The sequence below is a fragment of the Entelurus aequoreus genome, linkage group LG21, assembly GCF_033978785.1.
Source record: "Entelurus aequoreus isolate RoL-2023_Sb linkage group LG21, RoL_Eaeq_v1.1, whole genome shotgun sequence".
Taxonomy (NCBI): domain Eukaryota; kingdom Metazoa; phylum Chordata; class Actinopteri; order Syngnathiformes; family Syngnathidae; genus Entelurus; species Entelurus aequoreus.
In genome coordinates, this window is record NC_084751.1 from 963,535 (window position 1) to 986,034 (window position 22,500).

A 22,500-nucleotide genomic window follows, 5' to 3' on the forward strand; every position below is an offset into this window, starting at 1 on the left:
GCGCTCTGACTGCCTTGCCGGGTCAGCTACTAGGTGGGTAATGCCTTTGATGGTTGGTTTTTCTGGTTCAGTGGCTGCCGTCCGCTTCTTTTTCTTGACATACCCCCCCCCCCCCCCCCGTTAATTTTCTCATTTCTTGTGATTTGTTTTGATCCCTAGCTGTGGGCTGCGGACAGTCACGACTTCAAACAGCGGTGGGGAGGCTGGTCAATCAAATGTTGCTTGTAACCTAAAGCATAGCAAAAAGCAGAGAGACTTCTCTTATCTTAAAATACTTTTAAGTCGGGGTACCACTGTACTCCATAAATCCTAATGTAGTGCACAGGGTAAATCTGTGTTCTCAAACCTCCTTGCCCAAGTATGCCTTCTTTTTTGTGATTTGTCAGGGGTTGAGGGTCAGTCAGTTTCAGTCCCCCAAACCCACCACTCCCAATAACCTGTGGATACACACATTTATAACAAACACACTAACCAATGGCACTTTCACGTCATATACAAAAATGGTACAACATCTTAAACATATATATAAGTCTTTAAAGTTGTAAGGTTTTACTACTTACATATAAAATACTGCACGGTCTAGCTCCATCCTATATTGCCAATTGTATTGTACCATATGTCCCGGCAAGAAATCTGCGTTCAAAGAACTCTGGCTTATTAGTGATTCCCAGCGCCCAAAAAAAGTCTGCGGGCTATAGAGCGTTTTCTATTCGGGCTCCAGTACTATGGAATGCCCTTCCAGTAACAGTTAGAGATGCTACCTCAGTAGAAGCATTTAAGTCCCATCTTAAAACTCATTTGTATACTCTAGCCTTTAAATAGACTCCCTTTTTAGACCAGTTGATCTGCCGTTTCTTTTCTTTTCTCCTCTGCCCCCCTCTCCCTTGGGGAGGGGAGGCACAGGTCTGGTAGCCATGGATGAAGTGCTGGCTGTCCAGAGTCGGGACCCGGGGTGGACCGCTCGCCTGTGCATCGGTTGGGGACATCTCTGTGCCGCTGACCCGTCTCCGCTCGGGTTGGTCTCCTGCTGGCCCCACTATAGACTGGACTCTCACTATTATGTTAGATCCACTATGGACTAGACTTTCACAATATTATGCTAAACCCACTCGACGTCCATTGCATCCGGTCTCCCCTAGAGGGGGCGGGGGGCCGGGGGGGTCACCCACATCTGCGGTCCTCTCCAAGGTTTCTCATAGTCATTCACATTGACATCCCACTGGGTTGTGAGTTTTTCCTTGCCCTTATGTGGGCTCTGAACCGAGGATGTCGTCGTGGCTTGTGCAGCCCTTTGAGACACTTGTGATTTAGTGCTATATAAAAAAACATTGATTGATTGATTGATTAATGTGGGACAACATTCCCATTAGATCATTTCCCAGCAGGATTCTGTATATTCCTGTGGCCCGGTGTTCTTTTTGTCTGGGTTCTATGTGAGTCCCCTGTCACTTCTATAAAAAAACAATCCTTCTATGACCCTTAGTTTCTTCGGGTTCTCACGGTATTTAAAGGGGCTGTTTGCAACATTTACACCGATGCCTAGAAGGCGCTAACTTACCAAAGTATTTTACACAGTATATCCTTCCCTCTTATGGCTTGTAGGACGTAATGACGTAACTCCGCCCCTTGGGTGTTGTTAGTGTGGAGAATGCATGTATGTTTAAGAGTTCTTTCTTTATTCATAGCCATGTTTGATCAGCTAGTACTTTTCCTTTGTATATTCTACCAGTTTCTCTTTGTCCTCGGATGCCTGTTTAGTGTCTTAACCATTGAAATGTGAAATACAACACCCACTCTTTGCTTATCAGTGTTGCGAGGGGGAGAGATGGGGGCTTTCTTTGTGTGCAAGGAGTTGGTTTTTCCGTTTGAATGTCAGATCAACTAGAGTAGCCGATATGAATGTATTGGTCTAGGTGGTTCTCCTAAAGCTTTAGTAAAACTTGATAATATTCCAATTCTGTCTTGGTGGTCCTTCTTACTCAGCATATATGTCATCGAAAGAACTTGGGATTGACCATCAACTTAGATTCCCTGGGAGGAAGAGCTGGTCGACGCAACATTAGCTAATATCAATTTGGATATATAGCTTTGGCAATCACTGAATGTATATTGTATCATAACAACAACATGACTACAAATTGTTGGTTGCTTCTCTTGGACTGCTTTTGTATGTGTACACACGCTCCCTGCGCGTACTTGTTGACTAAAGAGTGTGAGTGACCGCCGTAAACACCACTTATTTAATTTGTGCCGGTAAAAAAATGGTATTACCAAAAATGAGTAATTGTGAAAAATATAATAGAAACATAAACCAGCAAATGGTGTTCTTGTTATAATTATTGGTTTGAAAAATGTAACCGTGAGCAAGCTGCAAGCAGTCCCTTGATCTGTGGTTAGTTTTTGTTTTTTTAGAACCCTCAAGGCTCTGTTTGTAAGTACCTGTTCTAGAGTTGTGTCCTAACGTCTCCAGAATATGAGAAACATTTTTTACATTATTCTTTTATTGTTAATCTAGACAATCTGTTCTCAGGATTCAAATACTGAGCTGTCAACACCATCAGTAGATCACACGTCCGTTATGACTCTGGTTTACCGTCTTGTCCTTTTTTTCTTTCCCTCCAAGGACGATCTGAAACATTCTACAGTAGCCTGTGGTCGGCTGTCTGCTGACGCCATCAGTGGAGCAGTCTGAGGGTAAAGGGGAGGTCGGGGGGAATTACGGTGTTGACCCTGCCCAAACTGACCATCTGTCCAGTAAGACACACCTTGCAGATTAGTTCTGTTTATTAAGTCAGAAGCCATACGCATTGTGCAGCATTCAAAGTTTTCAAGGTCAAAGTTCCGTTAATGGTACCTGAGGTAAAATAGCTCATTAGTTCAGCATTCAAAGTTGTGTAATTGGTAAATAAAAACAGAATACAATGATTTGCAAATCCTTTTCAACTTATATTCAATTTAATAGACTGCAAAGACAACTTCATTTTTTTTGGGCAAATAATCATTAACTTAGAATTTAATGGCAGCAACACATTGCAAAAAAGTTGTCACAGGGGCATTTTTACCACTGTGTTACATGGCCTTTCCTTTTAACAACACTCAGTAAACGTTTGGGAACTGAGGAGACCAATTTTTGAAGCTTTTCAGGTGGAATTATTTCCCATTCTTGCTTGATGTACAGCTTAAGTTGTTCAACAGTCCGTTGTGGTATTTTAGGCTTCATAATGCACCACACATTTTCAATGGGAGACAGGTCTGGACTACAGGCAGGCCAGTCTAGTACCCGCACTCTTTTACTACGAAGCCACGTTGTTGTAACACGCGGCTTGGCATTGTCTTGCTGAAATAAGCAGGGGCGTCCATGATAACGTTGCTTGGATGGCAACATATGTTGCTCCAAAACCTGTATGTACCTTTCAGCATTAATGGCGCCTTCACAGATGTGTAAGTTACCCATGTCTTGGGCACTAATACACCCCCATACCATCACAGATGCTGGCTTTTACACTTTGCGCCTAGAACAATCCGGATGGAGAACACTTTTCCACTTTGCATCAGTCCATCTTAGATGAGCTCAGGCCCAGTGAAGCCGGCGGCGTTTCTGGGTGTTGTTGATAAATGGCTTTCGCTTTGCATAGTAGAGTTTCATCTTGCACTTACAGATGTAGCGACCAACTGTAGTTACTGACTGTGGTTTTCTGAAGTGTTCCTGAGCCCATGTGGTGATATTTTACACACTGATGTCGGTTTTTGCATTCAGGGTTATGTGCAGTGATTTCCCCAGATTCTCGGAACCTTTTGATGATATTGCAGACCTTAGATGGTGAAATCCCTAAATTCCTTGCAATAGCTGGTTGAGAAATGTTGTTCTTAAACTGTTTGACAATTTGCTCACGCATTTGTTGACAAAGTGGTGACCCTCGCCCCATCCTTGTTTGTGAATGACTGAGCATTTCATGGAAGCTACTTTTATACCCAATCATGGCACCCACCTGTTCCCAATTAGCCTGTTCACCTGTGGGATGTTCCAAATAAGTGTTTGATGAGCATTCTCAGTCTTTTTTGCCACTTGTGCCAGCTTTTTTGAAACACGTTGCAGGCATCAAATTCCAATTGAGCTAATATTTGCAAAAACTAACAAAGTTTTCCAGTTCGAATGTAAAGTATCTTGTCTTTGCAGTCTATTCAATTGAATATAGGTTGAAAGGGATTTGCAAATCATTTTATTCTGTTTTTATTTACCATTTATCAGTGACGTGCGGTCACTAGAGGCAGGTGAGGCGGGGCCTCACCTGTCATCATGGAAAGAAAACAAATGTAAAAAGAAAAAAAAAAATTACATTGTTATATGTATTCAGTGATTATACTATAAAGTTATTTTCCATTTAACTTCACCAGTTTTAGATTATTTTTATTCAAAATCGCTGAATTTTCACATTTTCCGTTCAAATACTGAGAAGAGACGGTGCGGTGATCAGCAGCCAGTTGAGGCACTTGTGCCTCACCATGGATTGCGGACTCGGCTAACTGCTGGCCTGCTGTGCAGTGAGACCGTATTGCTATATGAATTACATTATACATTTCCATAGTTTAGTTAGCTGAGGTATATAATGTACAGTGTATTTTGTCAACAACTGTATGTGTGTCACGTATTTTTTGTGCTGAGCAATCATAAAACTGCTGCGAAGACGCACTGTGGGAGGCTCGCAGTAACCCCGCCTCCTTGTGCCGGTTAAAGCACTCCCGCCGTAGAATGCATCTTGACGGGAGCGCCACACCAACCAAAGCCCACACCCAAACCCTCCACGTGCAAGACAGAATCCACCCCAAAAAAGTCACTTAACAAGAAGCCAACAATGCTCGCGCCGGAGGAGCCGTGAACAGGGACACAACATTAGGTACACCTGCAGACTGCAGCACGGATTTCATATTTCATTCATTCACAACTCCTCCAACACGAACACGACTGTTCCCGCACTTATAAGTAAAGGTAAGACCATAATAACGGTTTTTTTTTTATTAAATGTGCTTTTTTGTGTGCTACAGTTTGTATGTGTAAAGTTAAAGTTAAGTTAAAGTACCAATGATTGTCACACACACACTAGATGTGGTAAAATGTGTCCTCTGCATTCGACCCATCCCTTGATCACACCATGGGAGGTGAGGGGAGCAGTGGGCAGCAGCGGCGCCGCGCCCGGGAATAATTTTTGGTGATTTAACCCCCAATTCCAACCCTTGATGCTGAGTGCCAAGCAGGGAAGAATGCTGGTATGAGCTTTTAAACATAACCCGTTAACTTCTGCCAATCAAATGGTGAATAAGATACTCTTTAGGGTTCATATGTTTGTAAATCTGACTGTGATGAAGTCAGTGCCTCACCAGTCATGAACCTCACCGCACGTCACTGCCATTTATACAACGTGCCAACTTCACTGGTTTTGTTGAACAAGCTCATGAACATTAGGAGAACTTCCTGAAAAGTGTTAATTTTTGTATTCCGCAGTAATTACATACAAATTGGTCAGTGAAATTTATATTGATTAGGCTATTCAAAGCGCTGCCGTGACTGGACTGGTGACGTATCTTTGCAAATATCCACGAACTTCACATCTCCACCAGGCCCCAAAACCCCTCTCAAAAGAGCATTGTGATATTGTTATTCCTCAAGTGAAGTGAGGGCATCAAGATTAAATGTCAAGCATTTCATTAGAACATTATATTCTTTTGGAAGCGAGTATCGTCTTCGCCGCTCGTAAATGATAAAACGGTCATAGTTTATTCATGAAGATCTTGAAGAGCCGCAGCTGGAGATCCCTCAGTGTAAGATGGACCTTTTTTCGTAATTGTACCACGGTAAACCTACGCGGGACTGACTGTTTGCAGGGCGCCGCGACCTTGCAGGAGCGGTCCCTACGTACGCCGACCTTTATTTGGGACCAGATAGGGGAGGTACCACGAGCTTGAGTAGACAATGACTGATTGTCCGGGGAGTGCTGCCTAACATAATGCATTACCTCAACGTAATACACTTTAGGGCTGTACAAGATCCCTCGAAATCACACTTAGACCCGAAGGTCGTCGTTTTGGGCGAGGAGCAACGCAATGCCGGGCGGTTCGAGTCAATATATTGTGAATAGAGCGAAATGGACGAAGAAAAACAATTATCCTTGACCTTGGCTACAACTGCAAAAAAAAAATAAGGCCTTTTCGATTTAATAACCACCCCTTTAATAGAAGCCTGCCCTCATAAGACAATTCGAGTGCCTCTCTTGTAGAGTCATATTTTATCAGCAAGAATCCAATCACCCCTCGTAGGAATGCCGAAAGATTTCCTTTCAGCGAACTGCCATGCATTTTTTCCGGCGGAGAATTCCATCAGGGAATGCAGAGATCGTGGGATATCGGGGAAAGCGAACACTTCCGTCCCTTAACGAGTCGGGCGTCTGTACCGAGCCCAAATGACAGCATCCTTAGCGTCGCCACCCATCAAGCTGTCAGTCCGCCATGCCTCGTCTTCTGATTGATGCCTCACCCCCGGGTATGTAGTGGACGGGGGGGGCCATGTCAGTGTATTTGTGCTTAACGACCTGCTGGAAGGCCTCCGTGCTTGAACGGGTGGGTGAAGGCACCGGTCCGACGCTTGCAAACAAAATGGGGAAAGTTAAGATTATTATGCTGCATTGTTGTTTGGTTAGTAGCAGGGTTACAAACATGTACAAACTTGTGGATGAGTGAGGGAATCGGAAATAGAAAAAAATATCACATTTTTATGATAAAGTTTACTAATGTACAGAACAGGCCAAACGTTTGGACACACCTTCTCATTCAATGCGTTTTCTTTATTTTCATGACTATTTACATTGTAGATCAGGGGTCACCAACCTTTTTGAAACCAAGAGCTACTTCTTGGGTACTGATTAATGCGAAGGGCTACCAGTTTGATACACACTTAAATAAATTGCCAGAAATAACCAATTTGCTCAATTCATCTTTAACTCTGTTATTATTAATAATTAATGATATTTACACTTAATTGAACGGTTTAAAAGAGGAGAAAACACGAAAAAAATGACAATTAAATTTTGAAACATAGTTTATCTTCAATTTCGACTCTTTAAAATTCAAAATTCAACCGAAAAAAAGAAGACAAAAACTAGCTAATTCGAATCTTTTTGAAAAAATTTAAAAAATAATTTATGGAACATCATTAGTAATTTTTCCTGATTAAGATTAATTTTAGAATTTTGATGACATGTTTTAAATAGGTTAAAATCCAATCTGCACTTTGTTAGAATATATAACAAATTGGACCAAGCTATATTTCTAACAAAGACAAATCATTATTTCTTCTAGATTTTCCAGAACAAAAATTTTAAAATAAATTCAAAAGACTTTGAAATAAGATTTAAATGAGATTCTACAGATTTTCTAGCTTTTCCAGAATATTTTTTTTTAATTTTAATCATAATAAGTTTGAAGAAATATTTCACAAATATTCTTCGTCGAAAAAACAGAAGCTAAAATGAAAAATTACATTAAAATGTATTTATTATTCTTTACAATAAAAAAGAAAAATTTACTTGAACATTAATTTAAATCGTCAGGAAAGAAGAGGAAGGAATTTAAAAGGTAAAAAGGTATATGTGTTTAAAAATCCTAAAATCATTTTTAAGGTTGTATTTTTTCTCTAAAATTGTCTTTCTGAAAGTTACAAGAAGCAAAGTAAAAAAAATAAATGAATTTATTTAAACAAGTGAAGACCAAGTCTTTAAAATATTTTCTTGGATTTTCAAATTCTATTTGAGTTTTGTCTCTCTTAGAATTAAAAATGTTGGGCAAAGCGAGACCAGCTTGCTAGTAAATAAATACAATTTAAAAAATAGAGGAAACTCACTGGTGAGTGCTGCTATTTGAGCTATTTTTAGAACAGGCCAGCGGGCTACTCATCTGGTCCTTACGGGCTACCTGGTGCCCGCGGGCACCGCGTTGGTGACCCCTGTTGTAGATTGTCACTGAAGGCATCAAAACTATGAATGAACACATGTGGAGTTATGTACTTCACAAAAAAAGGTGAAATATTAATCAATCAATCAATCAGAGTTGACTTATATAGCCCTAAATCACGAGTGTCTCAAAGGGCTGCACAAGCCACAACGACGTCCTCAGCTCAGATCCCGCATCAGGGCAAGAAAAAAACTCAACCCAATGGTATGACAATGAAAAACCTTGGATCTGCGGTCCCCTCCAAGGTTTCTCATTGTACCCCATTGGGTTGAGTTTTTTCTTGCCCTGATGTGGGATCTGAGCCGAGGACGTCGTTGTGGCTTGTGCAGCCCTTTGAGACACTTGTGATTAAGGGCTAATAAATAAACTTTGTGTCAGAATAATTGTATCTAAGTTGTCACAAAACTTTGTGTTGCCATGAGTTCCCGGCGAGCAGACAAAAGCTGTCTTTCATCTTACCGGGGGCGGCGTGGCGTTGTGGGTAGAGCAACCGTGCCAGAAACCTGAGGGTTGCAGGTTCGCTCCCCGCCTCTTACCATCCAAAATCGCTGCCGTTGTGTCCTTGGGCAGGACACTTCACTCTTGCCCCCGGTGCCGCTCACACTGGTGAATGAATGATGAATGATAGGTGGTGGTCGGAGGGGCCGTAGACGCAAATTGGCAGCCACGCTTCCGTCAGTCTACCCCAGGGCAGCTGTGGTTACGAAAGTAGCTTACCACCACCAGGTGTGAATGAATGATGGGTTCTCACTTCTCTGTGAAGCGCTTTGAGTGTCTAGAAAAGCGCTATATAAATCTAATCCATTATTATTATTATTATTATTATTATTACCAATCAAAAGGCTTGTAAAACTCCACTGTGTAGGATGGGAAGCGACATGAAGGTGTCGGTTTCTTTGAGCTATTGTAATCCACAGGAAGATTTTGTCTTGACCCGACAAAGCGGAGAGGAAGCAGGACCCGCCTCCAGGCACCTTTTCTTTGAACTGTTTTGTAACCAAAGGCTGTTTATGACCCCCCTCCCTTAGAAACAGCTGTTGCCATGTAATCAGGGAATGTCCAAATAAAAGAGGAGGCGTACAATCTTTCGTCAGAGCGTGGTGGAAGACTGTTCAAAGAGTACAGCCCAGACGTTTCTCCCCAATTGAGCTAAGTTGAATGCTGTCTGTTTAATTCCTTGATTCTTTGTCTGTTTAATGGATGTCATCAGTGTTTGAACCTGACATTGATTGATTGATTGATTGACTTCACATGTGTGCCCTATCAGGGTTGATTAGTGGAATTTCTTGCTCTATCAATGGGGTTGGGACCATCAGTCGTGTTGTGAATGAGAAGGTGTGTCCAAACTTTTGGCCTGTACTGTATGAAGAGGGCATTCTGAGCTGTAGTTATGACGGGTTTCGAGTCGACCACTTGGGGCGCCACTGAGGACAACCTTACTGTCAATCATTTCTGAAGGATTTGATTTGATCAACAAAAACAATACTCTCATAGTTTGATGGCCTTGTTGTACGCTTTTACGCTACGTGATAAAAAAAAATTACAATTACAGGAAACGAAAGACAAAACAACTTACAATTTCACAAACCAAATTGACAAAAGACAAAACAATTTACAGTTTCCGAAAACACATCAGCAAACGGCAAAACAGTATTTTCCTTACTAGTCCATCTTATTTTTATCCTTATTGACTACGGTGCAATTTTTCAGGATTCATGCAGATCCCAAATACAGATCAGCAGCTATCATAAGGTAAGAAAAGTTGCTTTTGCATAATACTGCGAAACAAAATGCCAGATATGTCTTACCTTATACACACACCATAATAATACGCGTATGCTAAATGCGCCGACAATCCATCAAGCGGTGCGGCTTCATAGCTTACCAAAGTCGTGCTGAAACATTTTGATTGATTTTTGAGCGCCGTGTGTAATGTTCTATATTTTAAATGTAAAAACATAACATTTTGGTGTTGTTTACTTGAGTCATATTAAAGTTAAAGTACCAATGATTGCCACACACACACTAGGTGTGGCGAAATGATTCTCTGCATTTGACCCATCACCCTTGATCACCCCCTGGGAGGTGAGGGGAGCAGTGAGCAGCAGCGGTGGCTGCGCCCGAGAATAATTTTTGGTGATTTAACCCCCCAATTCCAACCCTTGATGCTGAGTACCAAACAGGAAGGTAATGGGTCCCATTTTTCTAGTCTTTGGTATGACTCGTTATTGCCATTATATTGCAGTTTACATGTATCTCTTATGTTTGACTGCTATCTACTGGTCACACTTATAACATCATGTACCAAATAAAAATGTTTTGAGGTCGGTAAGCAAAACCAGAATTATTCCGTACATTAGGCGCACCGGGTTATAAGGCGCACTGTCGAGTTTTGAGAGAAAAACAATGATTTTAAGTGCGCCTTATGGTCCGGAAAATACGGTAAACAAATCTAAAACAGTAACATTCAACAGGATGGTGTTATATGCAGTTGTGTACAAAAGAATGAGGTAAAGGGGTGATTATTAGTGTTTAGTGTAAAATACCACATGTACACTTACATACAGTATATAACTAAATGTCAAACTTAGAGTTCCAGGCTTTAAGATGTATAGCAAAGTCTTTTATTTTTATTTTTTTTATTTTTTTAATACAAAGCCTCGCTTGCGGTTGCATGTTTATGACATGAATGGCATCATGAAAACCATATACGCGGCGGTGCAAGCAAGCAAGGGAGATGTGGTTCTCTAAGGACTCTTATAACTGTTAGCATCATTAAAAGGCTCCATTTTGCATAATAGGCTGCTATTATCATGACACATGTACATGCATGCAGGAGGCGCTACATGCACTCTAGTTTATTGCTGTTCATGACTCAAACATGACGCCATTCCAGTAAGAATAATGATATTCCTTTCTGGAGGCCAAAAGAGGGGAACATTTGCATTCTTGTTTGTATGCATTAGAAAATTGGAGTATTTATGCTTTTATGTTTTCGTGACTGACCTGCAAGGACGACCATGACATCTATTGTTGAAGTAGAAGCTGCAAGCTTACTTGCCAACACTCCCGATTTTCCCGGGAGACTCACGAATTTCAGTGCCCCTCCCGAAAATTTCTCCCGATTTCCACCCGGACAACAATATTGGGGGTGTTGCCTTTAGCGTCCTCTCTCACCTGAAAAGGAGACTATTATATACAAACCCCGTTTCCATATGAGTTGGGAAATTGTGTTAGATGTAAATATAAACGGAATACAATGATTTGCAAATAATTTTCAGCCCATATTCAGTTGAATATGCTACAAAGACAACATATTTGATGTTCAAACTGATCAACTTTTTTTTGTGTGTGCAAATAATCATTAACTTTAGAATTTGATGCCAGCAACACGTGACAAAGAAGTTGGGAAAGGTGGCAATAAATACTGATAAAGTTGAGGAATGCTCATCAAACACTTATTTGGAACATCCCACAGGTGAACAGGCAAATTGGGAACAGGTGGGTGCCATGATTGGGTATAAAAGTAGATTCCGTGAAATGCTCAGTCATTCACAAACGAGGATGGGGCGAGGGTCACCACTTTGTCAACAAATGCGTGAGAAAATTGTTGAACAGTTTAAGAAAAACCTTTCTCAACCAGCTATTGCAAGGAATTTAGGGATTTCACCATCTACGCTCCGTAATATCATCAAAGGCTTCAGAGAATGTGGAGAAATCACTGCACGTAAGCAGCTAAGCCCGTGACCTTCCATCCCTCAGGCTGTACTGCATCAACAAGCGACATCAGTGTGTAAAGGATATCACCACATGGGCTCAGGAACACTTCAGAAACCCACTGTCAGTAACTACAGTTGGCCGCTACATCTGTAAGTGCAAGTTAAAACTCTCCTATGCAAGGCGAAAACCGTTTATCAACAACACCCAGAAATGCCGTCGGCTTCGCTGGGCCCGAGCTCATCTAAGATGGACTGATACAAAGTGGAAAAGTGTTCTGTGGTCTGACGAGTCCACATTTCAAATTGTTTTTGGAAACCGTGGACGTCGTGTCCTCCGGACCAAAGAGGAAAAGAACCATCCGGATTGTTCTAGGCGCAAAGTTGAAAAGCCAGCATCTGTGATGGTATGGGGGTGTATTAGTGCCCAAGGCATGGGTAACTTACACATCTGTGAAGGCACCGTTAATGCTGAAAAGGTACTTACAGGTTTTGGAGCAACATATGTTGCCATCCAAGCAACGTTACCATGGACGCCCCTGCTTATTTCAGCAAGACAATGCCAAGCCACGTGTTACATCAACGTGGCTTCGTAGTAAAAGAGTGCGGGTACCAGACTGGCCTGCCTGTAGTCCAGACCTGTCTCCCATTGAAAATGTGTGGCGCATTATGAAGCCTAAAATAGCACAATGGAGACCCCCGGACTGTTGAACAACTTAAGCTGTACATCAAGCAAGAATGGGAAAGAATTCCAGCTGAGAAGCTTATAAAATGTGTCTCCTCAGTTCCCAAACGTTTACTGAGTGTTGTTAAAAGGAAAGTATGGCTGCAAGTGCTGCCTTGTTTTTCGTGGAGTTTTTTTTGTAATAATGATGTCCCTCATTTTTCGGGTGGCGGGGCTACTCTGTCCCCGTGGAGTTCCAAGAGATGAGCGATGATGGGAAATAGCGAGGCCATTCAAGTGGAGTCCGGCTCACACAGGGCTGTGAAATGATTCCCTCAAAGGTTGATGGCTCGTGAGGAGTTTGCGAGGGGGATGGGGTCAAGGTTTAGTGGGCACACGGGAGATAAAGGTCCCTCGTCTTCATCCTTGGAGGGGGGGAGTGAAGGATATTGTGGCCTCTGTCAATCAATCAAATGTGTGTTTTTTTCCCCCCGTCCTCAGGCTTGGAAGGGCCAGATCATAAACTTTTAATAAACCCTTCTTCCAAAGCTGAAATGACCGTGGAGAGTGCAGAAAAAGTAGGAAAAAAACAAAGTGTGTTTTGTCTGAACGCATTGGGACATTTATGTTATGGAGGCTTGCTGGTTCAGGACATTAGAGGCTTAATGCTGTGACCAAACCATTTGAATTGCAGAAAGGGAAACCGTAAAAAAAAAAACATTTTATAGCTTCCTGCCAGGCACTTCCTCCATGATAAAGCTTTATTATGGGTTATGTACTTTTTGCGTAATCCTGGTAAAACACACACAGACATGAATCAAAACGGTATCCCTCTCCTTCACTCTTGGCCGAGATGATAATAAAAGGTATTATAATATAGAATAAATAGGGTTTATGCAGACCGTTATAAAATGTATGCAATGTTTTGCGGTAGCGGCAACAAAAGAAGCATCTAAACTATGCACTTTAATCCTTTAATCCTTTAATACTCCCATTCATTCAATCTGCGAGTAATACAAATGTGAGTGTGTGTATGTGTGTTGTAGATCAGTGTTTTTCAACTTTTTGCACATTTTTTGCGTTGAAAAAATGCGGAGGCACACCACCGGCAGAAATCATTAAAAAACGAAACTCAGTTGACAGTAAAAAGTCGTTGTCGCAATTGTTGGATGTGACTTTAAACCATAACCAAGCATGCATCACTATAGCTCTTGTCTCAAAGTAGGTGTACTGTCACCACCTGTCACATCACGCCGTGACTTTTTGAGTTTTTTGCTGTTTTCCTGTGTGTAGTGTTTTAGTTCTTGTCTTGCGCTCCTATTTTGGTGGCTTTTTCTCTTTTTTTGGTATTTTCCTGTAGCAGTTTCATGTCTTCCTTCGAGCGATATTTCCCGCATCTACTTTGTTTTAGCGATCAAGAATATTTCAGTTGTTTTTATCCTTCTTTGTGGGGACATTGTTGATTGTCATGTCATGTTCGGATGCACATTGTCTTTGCTCCGCAGTAAGTCTTTGCTGTCGTCCAGCATTCTGTTTTTGTTTACTTTGTAGCCAGTTCAGTTTGAGTTTCGTTCTGCATAGCCTTCCCTAAGCTTCAATGCCTTTTCTTAGGGGCACTCACCTTTTGTTTATTTTTGGTTTAAGCATTAGACACCTTTTTACCTGCACACTGCCTCCCGCTGTTTCTGACATCTACAACACAATTAGCTACCGGCTGCCACCTACTGATATGGAAGAGTGTTACACGGTTACTCTGCCGAGCTCTAGACAGCACCAACACTCAACAACAACACATCATTTGCAGACTATAATTACTGGTGTCAGGTTCAAACACTGATGACATCTATTAAACGAGACAAGAAGCAAAGAAATAAACAGAGACAGAATTCAATTTGGCTCAAAAGAGGAGAAACGCGGCGACTGTACTCTCTGTACTGTCTTCCACCACGCTCTGACGAAAAAAAGTTTACGTCCCCTCCTTTATTTGGACACTCCCTGTTTACACAACAGCATCTGCTTCCAAAGGAATGGGGGGTATGTAAACAGCTCTTGTTTTTGGTCACATTGAAAACAAAAGAAAAAGATGCCTCAGGCTTGGGCTGGTCCTGGATCTAGCTTGGGCAGGTCTTGGATGACAATAGATAACCCCCATCCCATCTCCTCCCATCGTACACAATGTAATTTTCCAAGCCTTTGCTTGGGTGCAACAAAGACAACCGCTTGTCTTCATTGGGAACTTAGAGAACGGAAAGTTTTTTGATAATTTACGGACAATTTTTCTGACAACTGGTTTGCAAAAAATATTTTGAACCCAAATAGGTGAAACTAGATAATCTCCCACGGCACACCAGACTGTATTTCAAGGCTTGGCACAGTGGTTGAAAAAATGCTGGGTTATGTTGATAACCCAATTCATGAGTTGCGAGTGTTGGGTTAAATGTTTGAGTTATTTTTATGAAGAGCAATCAATTTGTTTGGGTTATAAGGGGATTATTTTAACTCAGTTTCTGGGTTTTCAAAACTATGAACCATTTTTGGGTTGTTTTTCAATGAGTAACGCATTTTTGGGTAAAAGGCTATGAGCGTGAATGAATGTTTGGTGGTCTTCGGCGCAAATTGGCAGCCACGCTTCCGTCAGTCCACCCCAGGGCATCTGTGGCTTGCACTTTTGCCTATGCATGCACGTTTATGGATGTATGTTATATTGTCTTTATATTCCAGCCAGTTAATCCACTTTTGGGGGGAATTGAGGGGATTATTTTAATGCGTTCAAGAGTCTTACGACCTGAGGGAAGAAGCTGTTACAGAACCTGGAGGTTCTGCTACGGAGGCTGCGGACCTCTTTCTAGAGTCCAGCAGTGAAAACAGTCCTTGGTGGGTGTGGGAGGAGTCTCTGCAGATTTTCTGAGCCCTGGTCAGGCAGCGGCTTTTTGCGATCTCCTGGATAGGAGGAAGAGGAGTCCTGATGATCTTATCCGCCGTCCTCACCACTCTCTGGAGAGACTTCCAGTCTGAGGCATTGCAGGCTCCAGTCCAGACAGAGATGCAGTTGTTCAGTAGGCTCTTTATAGTGCCTCTGTAGAATGTGCTGAGAACGGGGGGGGAGGGAGCTGTGCTCTTTTCATCCCACGCAAAAAGTGCATGCGCTGCTGAGCTCTTTTTACAAGAGCTCCGGTGTGTAGGGACCAGGTTATATTGTCAATTATCTGCACCCCCAGGAACTTGGTGCTGCTTACCATCTCCACTGCTGTGCCGTTGATAAAGAGTGGAGCGTGGCTGGACTGGTGCTTCCTGAAGTCGACGATGATCTCCTTGGTCTTGTCGACGTTCAGGACCAGGTTGTTGGTTCTGCACCAGTCAACCAGATGTTTCACCTCCTCCCTGTAGTCCATGTCGTTGTTGTCACGGATGAGGCCCACTACTGTCGTGTTGTCCGCACACTTCACAATGTGGTTAGTAGTGGACCTGGCGCAGCAGTCATGGGTCATCAACGTGAACAGCAGCGGACTCAGGACGCAGCCCTGGGGGGAGCCTTTGAGTGTCGAGAAAAGTGCTATATAAATCTAATTGTTAGAATAATTGTTTGTAAGTTATCACAAAAAACTTTGTGTAACATTGAGTTCTGTCAGGTGAGAAGACAAAAGATGTCTTTGAAACCTACCAAGAAGAATGCTCGTAAAACTCCACTGTGTAAGGGGGAGAGCCACATGAAGGGTTTTCGGTTTTCTCTCATGTATGGTAATCAACAGAAGGATGTTGTTCTGGCCCAAGGACTTCAAAGCGGAGAGATGACAGGATCTGCCCAATTTCCAGACGAACTCTTTTTGAACTATTTTATGGACCTCTTTTTGAACTATTTTACGAACTATTTTTGAACTGACCTTTTCTGTGAATTGTTTACGACCTTTTTTGTGAACTTTTTGCGACCTTTGTCCTTTGGAAACAACCGTGACTATGTGGTCGGGGAGGGTCCAAAATAAAAAAGGAGGCATACAATCGTTTGGCAGAGCGTTCTGGAGATTGTGCAAGGATACAACGTCCGGGCAACTCTCCTCAATATATTGAGTCCAAATTGAATTCTGTCTCTGTTTAATTTGTTGCCTCTTGTCTTGTTTAATAGATGTCATCAGTGTTTGAACCTGACACTAATCCATTGTTTTTTTTAAATAAGGACATAGTCTTGTTTGGACCATAGGCAAAATCGACCCCCAAAAAGTGCAGCTCCCCTTTAGTTCAGCTGTAAGGATGGCCCAAATGTTTCGATTTGAGATGTTTTTCTGTAAATGTTGAACTAATGAGATCTTGCACAGGTGAGAGTGGTTGAAGATAATGAGATACCACGAGAATGATCTGTGTTGACAGTTTTCAATGTGATGCCATACAATAGTAAGACACTCCCAGTCCCAGGACAAGGTCATCGTGTCACGTGTTTTCAACAGGAAGTGTCCGCGTTGATTATGACTGACAGTTTGTGTTCATATCGATCCAGTTTGTCATGCTTCTGACAAGTTTGATGTCTCTTTGCAGAGCCATTAGCCGATAAGGCCTGTGGATTTTCGGGGCTGCGCCATCATTTATTCCTGCAACTCCCCCCCCCCAACCCCTTTCCGGATCAGGACCGTCCCCAGTGGGTGTCCTCATTATGTTTTAATACATCACCTGGATATGCCACGATGTCAAAATTCAATAAAGTGCGAGAATATACCAATTGCATCGCTATTGGTCATAAAGATTGGGGATGAATAATTCATGGGCATTAATGACAGAGTGCGCCATCTGCCAGAGACACGGGTAATTAAAACCCAGGTAAAATCCATCATAATGTGTTGTCACAGATGTACATGATACAGTAATGCTGCACGGACGTCTCGTTCTCGAAGAATAATCAATACCGGTCCTCTCTCCGGGCCCGACTCGGCCGGATGCTGCCCAAAATTCAATTTAAGCGATGAATAAAACATCCGCGGGATGCATTTTTAATCGCATTTTAATTGAGCTTAATTAGCCACGTGGTGACATCGTGACCTGGCTAAAAGAGCCAGAGCTAAACCAAGAAAAGGAAGAACTTGTGCTCGGCCGAGGACGAGGCCCGGCTGACTGTTCCCAGGAATGCGAATGACTGTGACCGCATCAAATATTCATGAATCCCGCCACATTCCGCGGCCTGCGTCGTATGCTGAAGTCTAATTGGCAATTAAACCCGCTGCTCCTGGGGCGCCACGGTGAAGGGGATAGTGCGCCGGCGTGTCGCCCCCTTGAGGAGGAGAAGAAGCCTTTAAGTAGGACAAAACAACTTCTGAATTGAAGCCATTCTTCGGCTACAATCAAACATTTATTGATGAGCTTGTCTGGAAGGAGGGTTAACCCTTGGGTAATGTTCATATTGTTGTTACTCAGCCAGCGTTTGTGGGTCTGATGGACCCGTTGCATTTTGTGGCTTTTAATGCCTCACAATCAAACACTTTTATGTTAAAATACTGAACAGATGTTTATGTTTTGAGGCATTAAAAGCCACAAAATGCAACGGGTCCATCAGACCCACAAACGCTGGCTGAGTAACGACCCACGTCCCTTTGGAAGCAGCTGTTGCCATGTGGTCAGGGAAAGTCCAAATAAAGGAGCAGGCGTACAATCTTTCGCCAGAGCGTGCTGAGACACTGTGCAAGGGTACAGTCCCTCCTCAAATTGAGCCAAATTGAATTCTGTCTCTGTTTGATTCTTTGCTTCTTGTCTTGTTGAATAGATGTCGTCAGTGTTTGAACCTGACACTGTAAAATTCCATTACGTTTTTTTGAGGTGGTCTGTCATAACTTTTTTAGAACTCTACTGACTTTTGGTGTTCCTGACAAAAAGGGACCCAAACACACAGCTAAATGTGTACGTATAATTTATACACACATACACATTGGCCCCCCCCAGACACATTTTGTCTCTCAATATGGCCCCCAAGTCAAAATATTTGCCAAGCTCTGCTTCAAAGCCTATACAGTACAGCCCGAACACTTACCGTATTTTCCGCACCATAAGCCGCCCCGTGTTGTAAGCCGCACCTTCAATGAATGGCATATTTCAAAACTTTGTTTACCTATTAGCCGCCCCGTGTTATTAGCCGCACCTACGCTACGCTAAAGGGAATGTCAAAAAAACAGTCAGATAGGTCAGTCAAACTTTAATAATATATTACAAACCAGCGTTCTAACAACTCTGTTCACTCCCAAAATGTAATGTGCAAATGTGCAATCACAAAAATAGTAACACTCAAAATAGTGCAGAGCAATAGCAACATTAATAACTCAACGTTGCTCATACGTTAGTGTCACACAACCCTTCGAGTTAGCTTTTATGATGACGCCGGCTGGAAAGTTCTCTTTTGGCAAGGTCTTCCTTTTGAATATCACCGTGGGTGGAAGTTTCTGGCCGTTAGCATGGCAAGCTAGAACCACGGTGAAGGACGACTTCTCATTCCCTGTGGTGCGAATATTCACCGTACGTGCTCCCGTTGTATCCACAGTGCGGTTCACGTGAATATCAAAAGTCAGTGGAACCTTGTACGCGTGTCTCTTAGCAGGAGACATTTTGTGGTCTTTACAGAAACACACAAATGAAATGAAACGTAATATCCGCGCGCTTCTTCTTCTTCTACGGGGGCGGGTGCTCACCTTGGCGGTTGCTTACAGTAGAAGAAGAAGCGCTTCCTCTTCTATGGGGGCGGTTGCTTACCGTAAGAGAAGAAGCGCTTCCTCTTCTACGGGGAAAAAAGATGGCGGCTGTTTACCGTAGTTGCGAGACCTAAACTCTATGAAAATAAATATTAATATTAATCCATATATAAGGCGCTTATTAGCCGCACTGTCAGCTTTTGAGAAAAATTGTGGTTTTTAGGTGCGGGTTATGGTGCGGAAAATACGGTATGTTAAATTACTGAACAGATGTTTACCTTATCCCAATAAACATCTGTTCAGTATTTTAACATAAAAGTGTTTGATTGTGAGGCATTAAAAGCCACAAAATGCAACGGGTCCATTAGACCCACAAACGCTGGCTGAATAACAACAATATGAACGTTGCACGGAAAATTTCTCTACGAGTTTCTGCATCCCACAGGGATTCTTCTTTTGTGTTTCTGCACCTGCGGTTCTCCCACACAAGGTTGCAACATTGCTTGTCTGCTCTCATTTTCTCGCACATTTGACCCTCTGATGTTCTGTGTACCGACACTCTGTCCTCCTCCTGTCTAGGCCTGCTGTGCGTGTGTGCGTGTGTGCGTGTGTGTGGTACACAGAACATCTATTTCCACACTTCTTTTAGCCCCGGGTCCAGACCCGGACATCTTATATGTAATAGAAACGTGTAGGGGGGGTGTATGGTGTGTGGTCATTAAATATGTATTCTGATATATGTTCTTCACAGAAAATGAGCCAAAGTCAGTAAGTCTCAGTTTGAAAAATGTATTAATTGTATCATTTTTCTTTTAATAGAAAATGAAAACGAGTCCCACAGACCCGCGGAACATGAGTCCTCCTGGAGACGGAGGAAAAAAATCCACTTCTTTTTTGACCTTGATGCAAAAGTACACTTCTTGGCATTCTCGTCACGACAAACATGCGTTCTGCTCGCGACCTCATACTTCCTGGTACCGAAAAGGTCCTTCGCTCGATTACAAACACAATCCATAATCCCAATTGAATCTATCACGTTGTTTTGATGTAGGTACTGTTGATGAGGTTATTCACCCCCCCCCCTCCGCCCCCCTCCTTTAAAATTATTTCTGCTCTGTTAGTTTTATAGATTAGATTGCGTTCGCAGCATCGGGCCCATGCCGCTCCAAATTGTTTGTGTTTCAAATGACCCGCGCGATCCCTGGAGATAGACGCTGCCAACCAGACTCCGCCTCCTCCTCGCCGTCCTCCGTGTAGTGAATAAGGGAGATATGTAACACTGCATCAATGCCAATGCATATTTCAACTGACACCCTCAAAAGAAGCAGGTATTATAAATAAATGTACAGTACAGGCCTTCTCATTCAACGTGTTTTCTTTATTTTCATGACTATTTACATTGTAGATTGTCACTGAAGGCATCAAAACTATGAATGAACACATGTGGAGTTATGTACTTTACACAAAAAGGTGAAATAACTGAAAACATGTTTTATATTCTAGTTTCTTCAAAATGGCCACCCTTTGTTCTGATTACTTTTTTGCACATGCTCGGCATTCTCTCCATGAGCTTCAAGAGGTAGTCACCTGAAATGGTTTTCACTTCACAGGTGTGCTTGCTTCTCTCGTCGTCATTTGGGATGTCCGTTGTGATTTCCCTTCCTTACACATCTGTGAAGGCACCATTAATGCTGAAAGGTACTTACAGGTTTTGGAGCAACATATGTTGCCATCCAAGCAACGTTACCATGGACGCCCCTGCTTATTTCAGCAAGACAATGCCGAGCCACGTGTTACATCAACGTGGCTTCATAGTAAAAGAGTGTGGGTACTAGACTGGCCTGCCTGTAGTCCAGACCTGTCTCCCATTGAAAAAGTGTGGCGCATTATGAAGCCTAAAATACCACAACGGAGACCCCCGGACTGTTGAACAACTTAAGCTGTACATCAAGCAAGAATGGGAAAGAATTCCACCTGAGAAGCTTAAAAAATGTGTCTCCTCAGTTCCCAAACGTTTACGGAGTGTTGTTAAAAGGAAAGGCCATGTAACACAGTGGTGAACATGCCCTTTCCCAACTACTTTGGCACGTGTTGCAGCCATGAAATTCAAAGTTAATTATTATTTGCACATCAAATATGTTGTCTTTGTAGTGCATTCAATTGAATATGGGTTGAAAAGGATTTGCAAATCATTGTATTCCGTTTATATTTACATCCAACACAATTTCCCAACTCATATGGAAACGGGGTTTGTATAAGAGGACAGCTGTAGTGCTGTATTCTGAGGATCATGTCATATTTAATTAGAACTTTTTTTTTTTTTTAAATGGTCCTCAGTAGTCACGTACAAATTTGTGTGAATTATGCAAAATGATTCAAATTTGGTCCCCATGAACCATATTAACTCTTTTTTTTCCCCAGGGTCCCCAGTAAGAATGATCAGCACATTACTTCATCAATCCAGAGATTTAAAGACGTGTATGAGCTAACTGGGCAGTGGCTATTTTACACCATTTTTTTTAATGCCTCCACAACCCGTAGAAAGGGTGGTCCCCACAAGTGGTGATCAAAAACTTGGTCCCCATTCCGAATGATAACCAGTGTGTGTGTGTGTGTGTGTGTGTGTGTGTGTGTGTGTGTGTGTGTGTGTGTGTGTGTGTGTGTGTGTGTGTGTGTGTGTGTGTGTGTGTGTGTGTGTGTGTGTGTGTGTGTGTGTGTGTGTGCAGGGCCGGCCCGTGGCATAGGCCGTATAGGCAAATGCTAAGGGCGCCGTCCATCAGGGGGCGCCACGCCAGTGCCACAAATGTTGGAGAAAAAAAAAAGAAAAAAAGTTGGTACTATTATTTCTAAATACAAAAAATAATCCCACGTTAATTAAAATGCAAAGTAAAGCCAATTTAATAGAAATATTATTTGTTACAACATTACGCCCCCCCATCCCCCTGCACGGTGCGCCCCCTCCCTTCCCGTATCATGACTCTTACCACATCAAAAAATCAACACAAGATGTCAAAACGGCCAAAACTGTCAGGTGCCCAGGGAAGAAAAAAGAGAGAAGAAGAGGAGGAGAAACGAGAAAAAGACAGAGGTAGCAGGTAGGTAACGTTAGCCTACATGAAATTATTTGTCTGTTACAGAATGTGATAGTAACCTGGCTTTTTAGCATTAAGCTAATGTTACATGATTCGGCAATTGCTAATCAATAAATAGCTAGTTCTGTTTTAACGTCGGGTTAATATTGTGGAGGGGGCTAAATTGTTATGGAAAATAATAATGTAACGTTAGGTAATTACAGTACTCCCACCTTACATTCCTCAGGGACATTTGTATTAGATCTTTTAAGCAGGTGTTTTTTGTTTACATTGTTATTGCCTTCTGGTTAGCTAATGTTTGCCCTGCAGGTAATAGTCACTTTTCCACCCCTTTATATATTAGGTATAGTTGTAAGCCTAGTTGTTAA

At 42.3% G+C, this 22,500-nt stretch overlaps 1 long non-coding RNA gene across 1 annotated transcript in view; it reads left to right on the forward strand.

Annotated features, from left to right (window-relative positions):
• The window catches only part of LOC133638824 (uncharacterized), a 92,132-nt gene extending 75,054 nt beyond the window's left edge, over nucleotides 1-17,078 (forward strand). Inside the window, exon 4 of the long non-coding RNA XR_009823690.1 lies at nucleotides 16,909-17,078. This is a non-coding gene — a long non-coding RNA (uncharacterized LOC133638824). The remainder of the gene's footprint in view (nucleotides 1-16,908) is intronic.
• The last annotated feature ends 5,422 nt before the right edge of the window (nucleotides 17,079-22,500 follow it).